The following is a 7,858-nucleotide window of genomic DNA, read 5'->3' on the forward strand; positions in this document are numbered from 1 at the left end:
CGGGACCCCGCTCGAGGCGGCGCCCGGCCGAGGGGCTGCGTAGGCCCCGCCCGGCCAGGCCCAGCCGGGCTCTGGACAGGTCAGTGCCCGTGACGGGGGAGGGGTTTTCGCAAGAAGGGGGGCCGGGAGCCGCGCTCGTCGCACTGGAAACCGGGCACCGCCCTCTGGTGCCATTCCCGGCCCGGGCCTAGTCGGCTGCCAGGCCGTGCCAGCCCGCGACTCGTCCTCTCCGCGCTGGGAGGTGTCCTGCTCCCCCGCCTCCCGCGCCTGGGGAGGCGCAGCCCAGCGTCTCCCTCCGCCCGAGACCTGAGCCTGCCTGCCCCGCACTCCCCATGGAAGCCGCCTTGTCAACCTGGCATGCCAAGCGCTTCCGTGTGTCCCCCATCCCTCCTCCGAATCCCCGCATACCCCCACCCCCACCCGTCCTCTCTGGGACGGGGTTTACCGGGGGATGGACAGTCCGTTTAGCGGCACAACTGCTGGCATCTGGTACACTTTACTGGTGGTGGACTACCTATCTTGGAGGCGCCTGGGGCTTCGCTGGAGAGTTTTGTTTTTAATCTAGTTCAGTCTCACGAGGTTTTTAATTGGATGGAAAAGGACAAGCTGTTCTCTGCTCTCTCTTCCATTTTTAGAAGAGCGTTTTCTCTCCTTCCCATGCCAGATGAAGATATACTATATTTGTTGATTCTTTGCATTAAAATAGGGATTTGTGAGGTTCTCTGTTTAAATTGAAGTCCACAGAGAGGGGAATAATTTGCCCAAGGTCAGGTTGCACACCAATAGTGAAGCTGCTACATCCTGAACTCCTTGCCCCAGGCTCCCGTGTACTGTTGGATACCAGTTTGTGTCAGTGATACCCCCACCCCCACCTCAACCCTCACCATCCCACCCCACCCCCACTCTTGATACCTGAACAGATTTCACTGACATACTTTCAGTTCTGATAAACTTTCCTTCCTCTTCTTTATGTAGAACGTTTACCTTCATGTTGTCTTTACAGCACTGTCTTATTCTTTTTCCTGCTTTACAAATCAGTGACAGCTTTCCCCTCAGATATCTCCCATCCTTGATCCTTAATCCCCTCCCATTAGCATAGTGGGCCCAGAGAATCCCTTGTTGTTAAGTAAGCCACCGACCTAAATCCACCATATGTCCCTGATTTTTCTAGGACAGCCCAGTTTAAAATATTCTGTCCCATTGTCTGTCAGCCCAAGTGTCTCGGTTTTGGGTTTAGAAAATAATGTCACTTTAACTGTTCCAGACCATACTGTCCTGGCCTTTTCCAGCCATTTGGCTCTGGGGCATAACTGGATAATCCAATTATCATTCACCTGGGATTTTTCTTCCCGTCCTGAGTCAACCCAAATGTTGGAACTGCCAGGATTTCTGGGTAAGCGTGAACATTACAGGCTAATGAGACAAGAATACCCCTTTTGCCTTCATGTTTCTGCCCCCCGTCCTCCTCATCTTTTATTCCAGTACAGGGCAGCAGACCTGTGGCAGTGCCTCTTGATTAGGGTTTAGGTTTAGCTCACAAGAGATGTAAGGCTTCACATCATTTTGACTGGTTTAGAAAGAAAGTACCCAACTGTGCTGGTTACGGGACTAGAGAGTCTGTCTGCCGAATCAGGATATTGGCTCAGCTAAGCAGTTTTGGTTTCATCCAGTTAGATTTAACACACCTTTATTGGGTTCTTGCTTTATGGAAAGCACTGTCCTAGGTACTGTGGAGAATATAAAAGTATTTTAATACATATCCCCCAAGATCTGGATCTATAATTGGAAATATTAACACTTTTGAATCAGCTGATAAACTGTTTTCCACTGTTGATTTCCGTACCTAAATTCCAATCCCTGAAAGGCGGGAACCAGGGCTTCTGGTTTGGCTCATTCACAAGGGCTGGCTTGTTTCACAGAGGGTCCGGCAGATGGGTAGTGGTGCCCTTTTGGCACCTGCCCTTTCCAGGCACTCTTCGTCACATGAGCTCTGCCTCTCAGCCCACCCAAGATCTGTTTCCAGGCTTGTGCATGCACATTGGGAAAAATAGATGCCTTTATTTGCCCCTCTTAATCTTGAGAAAGTGGTTATTTTCTTAGTCCAGTATTCTGATGGTCTTGAGTTGGTTTCTCAGTTGTTCAACTGCATCTTCATGAGCAGTCTCTCCTGTTTTCACCTGCTTTGTTTTTTTTTTAACTGTTGTTTACTGACGTCTGGCACATAGGTGCTTAATGAATGTTGGTGTTTCGTCACGTTACCCACCTCCCAGCCTTTCCCACTTGTCTTTTGGGTCCTGGCTTAATTTCCAATTTTCCTTTGTTGAGTGCACTCAATATTTATTATTTCCACTTCCCTCAAAGTAAAGAGAAAACTCAGCCCCTCTTCCTCCTGACCCAGTAATGATTCTTCTGGCTGTGGGTCCTCTCAGCCATTGTCTGTATGCATTTCAGGGGACGATAACTTCATAGAAATGTGCTGTTCTGCCTCAGTTCCACCACTGTTTCCAGACATACCTCCTCTGCCATTGACTTTCTATTCTAAGTTGACTGAACTCTGAGATTTCTCTTCTTGCCATCAAGACCCTTTCCTCTGTGTCTGACCCTGGCTGTTCCTTACTTTGGCTCAGCCCCAAAATCCACTCTTTCTCAGACCACATCCTTTTTCCTGCCTTACTCATATCCTGTCTCAGAATCTCCTGGTTCTGATCTTTCAGAGGGAGAGGGAATGAACTAAGAGAAGAAGAAGAAATGGATAGATGCTCTTAGACAATTGAACTGTTCTTGCTTCTGGTCTTGTCACTTCCCTAGGCTTTCTTATTTAAGGAGAAAAAATTACTGTCTCAGAGTTAGGAAACTTTTCCCTGTGAGCCGTTAAATGCCTTTTTAATCTCTCTTTCTCTCCCCCCTCCCTTTTTTTTTCTGTTGTGAATCTGTGAGGAGGTAACTTGACAGCTTTGGCCTCTCCCTCTAAGTCTGTCGTCATCCCTTGGTCTGTAGGCCTCATGCTAGGCATTATGGTGATCATTTGTTGAATAAACAAAGTTTACCCACCTTCTATCAGAGTCCTTAACTTTCATCTATCATGGCTCAGCAAGCCAAAATAAAATCAAAAGCTTAAAATATAGGGAACAGGATGGTGGTTCCAGTTCTAGTAATACTGTGCCACGTTAGTGTGATACAAAGTCCCTCCCCACCCCCACCTCTGAGTCAGTCCAAGTTTATATTAAAGTTCTCCGGGCTGTTCATTGCTACTTGATCTCCATGCAGATTTGGTCCTGTACTCAGAAAGATGAGATTAGGGAAATGAGAATAAAGAGTCTTCATAAATGCTGGTTTCTCTTTTATTCCCTTTGTTGTGTACCATTTTGTAACTGGAAGATGAAGACGATGATTGATTTTCTGCGGTCAGGAGAAATCTTACAAAATTGGTTGCAGAGAGAGCCTTTTGTGTACCCTTCAAGAGACTGTCCTGAAGTGCAGCCCGGTGGCTGAGCCTGCCTACCTCCCCGTGGAAAAGCAGTCTAACTCCGATGAGGCCTTTGTGCCAATGACAGAAATGACTCTCACGAGTGATTTAGCACCTTGTTTGATGGAACTCAAAAGCTGAACTACCCCGCAAAAGTAGAGGTCTGAACATATGTAGCTTTATATTTTAAATGTTTTTATGGCATGGTTTAACCTACAGCATGGGTCACTAGATAAAAATATTGTTTAAGCGTGTTTTCTGTTTAAAACAAAAGTGTGCCTGTTTAAGATAACTTTTAATTACATATTCACAACTCATAGATGTAGGTTTCATTTTAAGCACTGAGTTATTTAAAATTTCAGTTTTAATTACTAGCTACAGCAGAACACTGATTTGATACTTCTAAAGATATTCAGAGGCAAACTATCTTTAATTCAACTTTACAGGTAATCATAGATATTTGGGGAATTATTGGGAATATAATCAACCATTTGCGTATTGAAGACAGCAGTCTTGATATTCTGGACTTTGTCCCCCTTTAGTAACAAAAGTAGAATGGAATTGTTGGACATGGTCACATGGTCAAGAAATGGTACATTTTATAGTTAATCAAGACTTATACGATTAAGAATTATTGGTTTTTCAAGATAAAAAGTATAATAAGAAACAGCATATAATAATAAATAGTTGCTGTTTGATTCATTGTAAAACCTTCTGAATCAGCATAATAAATGTAATAGTTTTTTCCCGTTCCCCTTACAAATTATTAATGAAAAAGGATGTGCTTTCCTAGCTTTCAATTTCCAAATTATTTTTTAGTATAGATAAGTCTAAAAGACGAGAACATTCTTCACAAAACAGCTGAAGAAATTATTGCTATTAAACTCTGGATTGCCAGTATTCTAAGATGAATCCAGATGTTGAAAAGAATCCAGTTTGCTATTATGATTTTCTTTAAAGCATCAGCAAATATGTGTATTTCAAATGATTTTCTTCTTAGCAATGAAATTTATTATAGTTTCTGTTAAAAAAGAGATGACTATTACATGCCATGTCATAACCAACTCTTCTCCAGTAATGAGGAAGGCCAGGCCTGATACCGAATATTGATACTGTTGGCAAGAAAATGAGAGTTCATGGTTGCTCTGAGTTATTTTTAAAGCGCTAGTTATATGGCTTTTATGTCTTAAATACTGTATAATTATCCCTAGTTACTGATATCTTTAGCATATTCAAAACCATCCATATGTGGTCTCAAGCCACATGGCCTAAAACATTTTTAAACAATCAAAGCAAATGACAGTGTAAAACAAAACTAATGTGAAGCAAAAAAAAAAAAATTAAGTCCACACTTTCACGTTTCCATTGATTAGTATTAATTTGTTCTACCAGTTGACTAATGGCAAAGTAAGGTGAGTGAAAGCTTAGAAAATAGTTACAAGAAGGAAAGGGGCAATGTTTTTGAGGAGTAGAAATAGCAGTAGGATACACTTGCAAGATAAGTATTATCTAGCCCATTATGTAGACAACTGAGGCTTAGCTCACTCTCTGGGCAGTTTATCTAAGAATATTAGTTCTCCCATGATTGGTAACCAAAACACAGAAAAAGGAAAGGCATCATCTGGGGAGCATGGTTGCCTTTCCATGTTATCAACCTCAAAAAAATTAGGGAATTTAGTAAACATTTCTAGGTTTCTTTTGTAAACTGATATAAATCCATCTGCCCTGATTTTATCTTCAGCTTTTTAAACTGATTTCACAGACTAAACCACCTCCTAGCATTACAAGTTTCATAAATTTACTCTGCTCTAGGTAAAGTGGTTCTTTTATTTTTCCTGACGTTACCTCTTTTCTGATTTTCGGGGTTCTTCTGCACAGTCTGCTTGATACCCTGGACTGTTCACGAAAGAACCACATAGAAAGGGAATCTGGTGATTTGCCTTGTTGTGAAGGTGAGTTAAGCCTTTAGTTTGTTCTGAAAGGCAGGAGCGTTTCCGTTATGTTGTATTCATTGTCAAAATAGAGGTAACATTTCTTCCTGAAGCCCAACCCCAAGTGTACAAGAAGGGGACACCCTGAGTAGACCAAGGTGTCTGAGGCACACAAATGATGTGTGAGTTTTGGCCAAGGAGAGAATAGGTCTGCTCTGGGACTGTAAGAGACCACCAGGCTTAGCGAGATAGTGAGATGGAGCAGGCCGTTTCTTAACCTCCTCTCTAGTCTCAGTGATGTTGGCACTTCTGTGGCAAAACCAAGCCTATTCCATTATATTATAACTGCATCATCTTATTTAATTCTCATGTAACTCAGATATAAGTACCCCATTTTATAGATGAGGAAACTGAGGCCTAGAGTAACTTGCCCAGGATTACAAATTAAGATTGAAGCCAAGACCTTTCTGATCCTAAAGTCTTAACTGCCGTATAACACCATTTCTAAATGTATTCAGTGCCAGGCATTTTACATATATAAACTCTAATACTCACTGTAACCTTGCAAGATAGGCAGGATGAACTTGATTTTTATGAATGGAGAAACTAAGGCTCAGAACGGGTACTAAGTGCTTGAAGCCGCACAGCTAAGCAAAGATGGAACTAGAAAATGAGCCCAGATCCATCGCCCCCCTCCCCCAGCCAGTGCCCTTTGCACTCTTCAGGTGATCCTTCCGTCTCCTGTTACGTTGATGTCCCTGCTGTGCAGCCTCTGTCATTGGTTCCAGGCATTTTGTCTTTTGAAAGCATAGCATCTCTCAGAAGACTGTGATGTGAGGCTGTTTGGGAGCCCTTGACCTCAGCATTGGACACCATAAGACTGGCTTCAATCACCAGGTTTAAGCAGCACTCTTTTTGAGAACTCTCCCTTATGTCTCCGGCAGTCATGGTTGGCTGTTATTCCCTGGTGTGTTGACTGGTCCTGTTGGAAGTCACTCTGTGGTCCTGCAGGTGCTGCTGATGAGTTTGATCTAGGAGTCCAAGGCCCTATTACAGGGCTCTGCTTGTGGGCTGGGAAGCAGTTCCTGCAGCTGTTTGGAAATCCCCCATTGCTCCCGTTGTCCTGAACTGCGTGGGGGAGGGTGGCTGTTCGCTCCATTGATTCCTTCCTTCATAGCTGGGGGTGGCAGCTTGGAAAACATTCAGCTGTTTACAATTCAGCTTATGTACACTTTAGCTAGGGATTGTGGGTGAGTCAGAAGGGCCGCTCTCTTTGCCTGTGCCCTACGAGACAGCATGAAAGTCAGCTGTATGGTAATGGCTGCCAGTAGGGTGGAGGGGCCCTCCCTAACAGATGCCTTAACCAGCGTTGCTCAGCCCTGCCAGGACTGCTGGGCCATCTCCCAGATGCTCAGGATCCAGGAAGCATGTCTGTTCTCCAATCCTCTACAAGGTCATTTTTTGGTGACACTGAGGGCAGGTCTAGGGTCACCTGGCTCTGCCCCTCTTTCATTCTCCTGGCCAGCTTCCCTGCAGGAACCTGGCTGTGCACCCAGGGCCTTACCCTCCTGTGACTGAAAAGCTCACCACTTTGGTTAGTGAAGTGCCTCAGCGGGATCCTCCTGTCACTGCTGTTTCTGTCCCTCTCAGGGAGAGGTCCTCTAGAGCAGGCTGCTCTTGTTTGCAGAGCTGAGGGAGTGCTCAGAGGGGCAGGATGGTGATGGCATCTCTGCGAGAAAGCCACAGCCTACTGTGTGCCCTCGACGCAGCAGTTTGGTCCTTAGCCTGGTTGAAAAGCTTACAGACATTGGGAGGAAAGCAATCTGCTTAGCTGAGCTTTGGTTCCCTCCTACCTTCTGGTATTCAGGGGCCTATGGTGCAAAGGGGTCTACAACTTTTTACCACTAAGAGCTCCTCCCGTGTTCTTTTTTTTTTTTTTTTTTTTTAATACTGTGTTTTTGGTGGAAGCTTACATAGGAAATGAGATTCTCATTTAACAGTTTCTATACATACTGTTCAGTGATACTGGTTATGTTCTTCACAATATATCAGCATTATTGTTATTTCCATTTTGGTTCTGTTTCTTGTCGTGTTTTAAAAGATACTATCTTTCAAATAATACAGACTTTTAATATGTACAATCTATAGTTGAGATGCATGTGTAAATGTAGTGTAAAGACTTGTGGGGAAATGGGTCATCTTACCATCTGATAGCATTTTAGAATCAGTGAGATATGGTATTAAATAATAGCATACTTAGCCCTATTGAAGGTGGTGGTGGTGTTGGGTGCCACTCAGTTGATTTTGACTCACAGCTACCCATTGTGACAGAGTAGAACTGCCTCATAGAGTTTCCTAGGCTGTAATCTTTGTTTTGTTTTGTTATTGTACTTTAGGTGAAGGTTTACAGAACAAATAGTTTCTCGTTAAACAGTCAGTACACATATTGTTTTATGACATT

The 7,858-nt window shown here is 43.7% G+C and overlaps 1 protein-coding gene across 5 annotated transcripts in view; it reads left to right on the forward strand.

Moving 5' to 3' along the window:
• PHC2 (polyhomeotic homolog 2) overlaps positions 1 to 7,858 on the forward strand; it is a 136,803-nt gene that overhangs the window by 109,320 nt on the left and 19,625 nt on the right. The window contains exons 1-2 of one of the 5 annotated variants that reach the window (XM_023727263.1): positions 3,237 to 3,627; positions 5,345 to 5,418. The exons of 3 other annotated variants lie outside the window; for them this stretch is intronic. The gene's annotated coding sequence lies outside the window, so the exon portion shown is untranslated. Of the gene's footprint in view, positions 1 to 6; positions 80 to 3,236; positions 3,628 to 5,344; positions 5,419 to 7,858 lie in introns of those variants that run through there. One more of the 5 variants, XM_023727264.1, reaches the window with a different exon arrangement.

This window comes from Trichechus manatus, unplaced genomic scaffold, assembly GCF_000243295.1.
Source record: "Trichechus manatus latirostris isolate Lorelei unplaced genomic scaffold, TriManLat1.0 scaffold00015, whole genome shotgun sequence".
Classification (NCBI taxonomy): domain Eukaryota; kingdom Metazoa; phylum Chordata; class Mammalia; order Sirenia; family Trichechidae; genus Trichechus; species Trichechus manatus.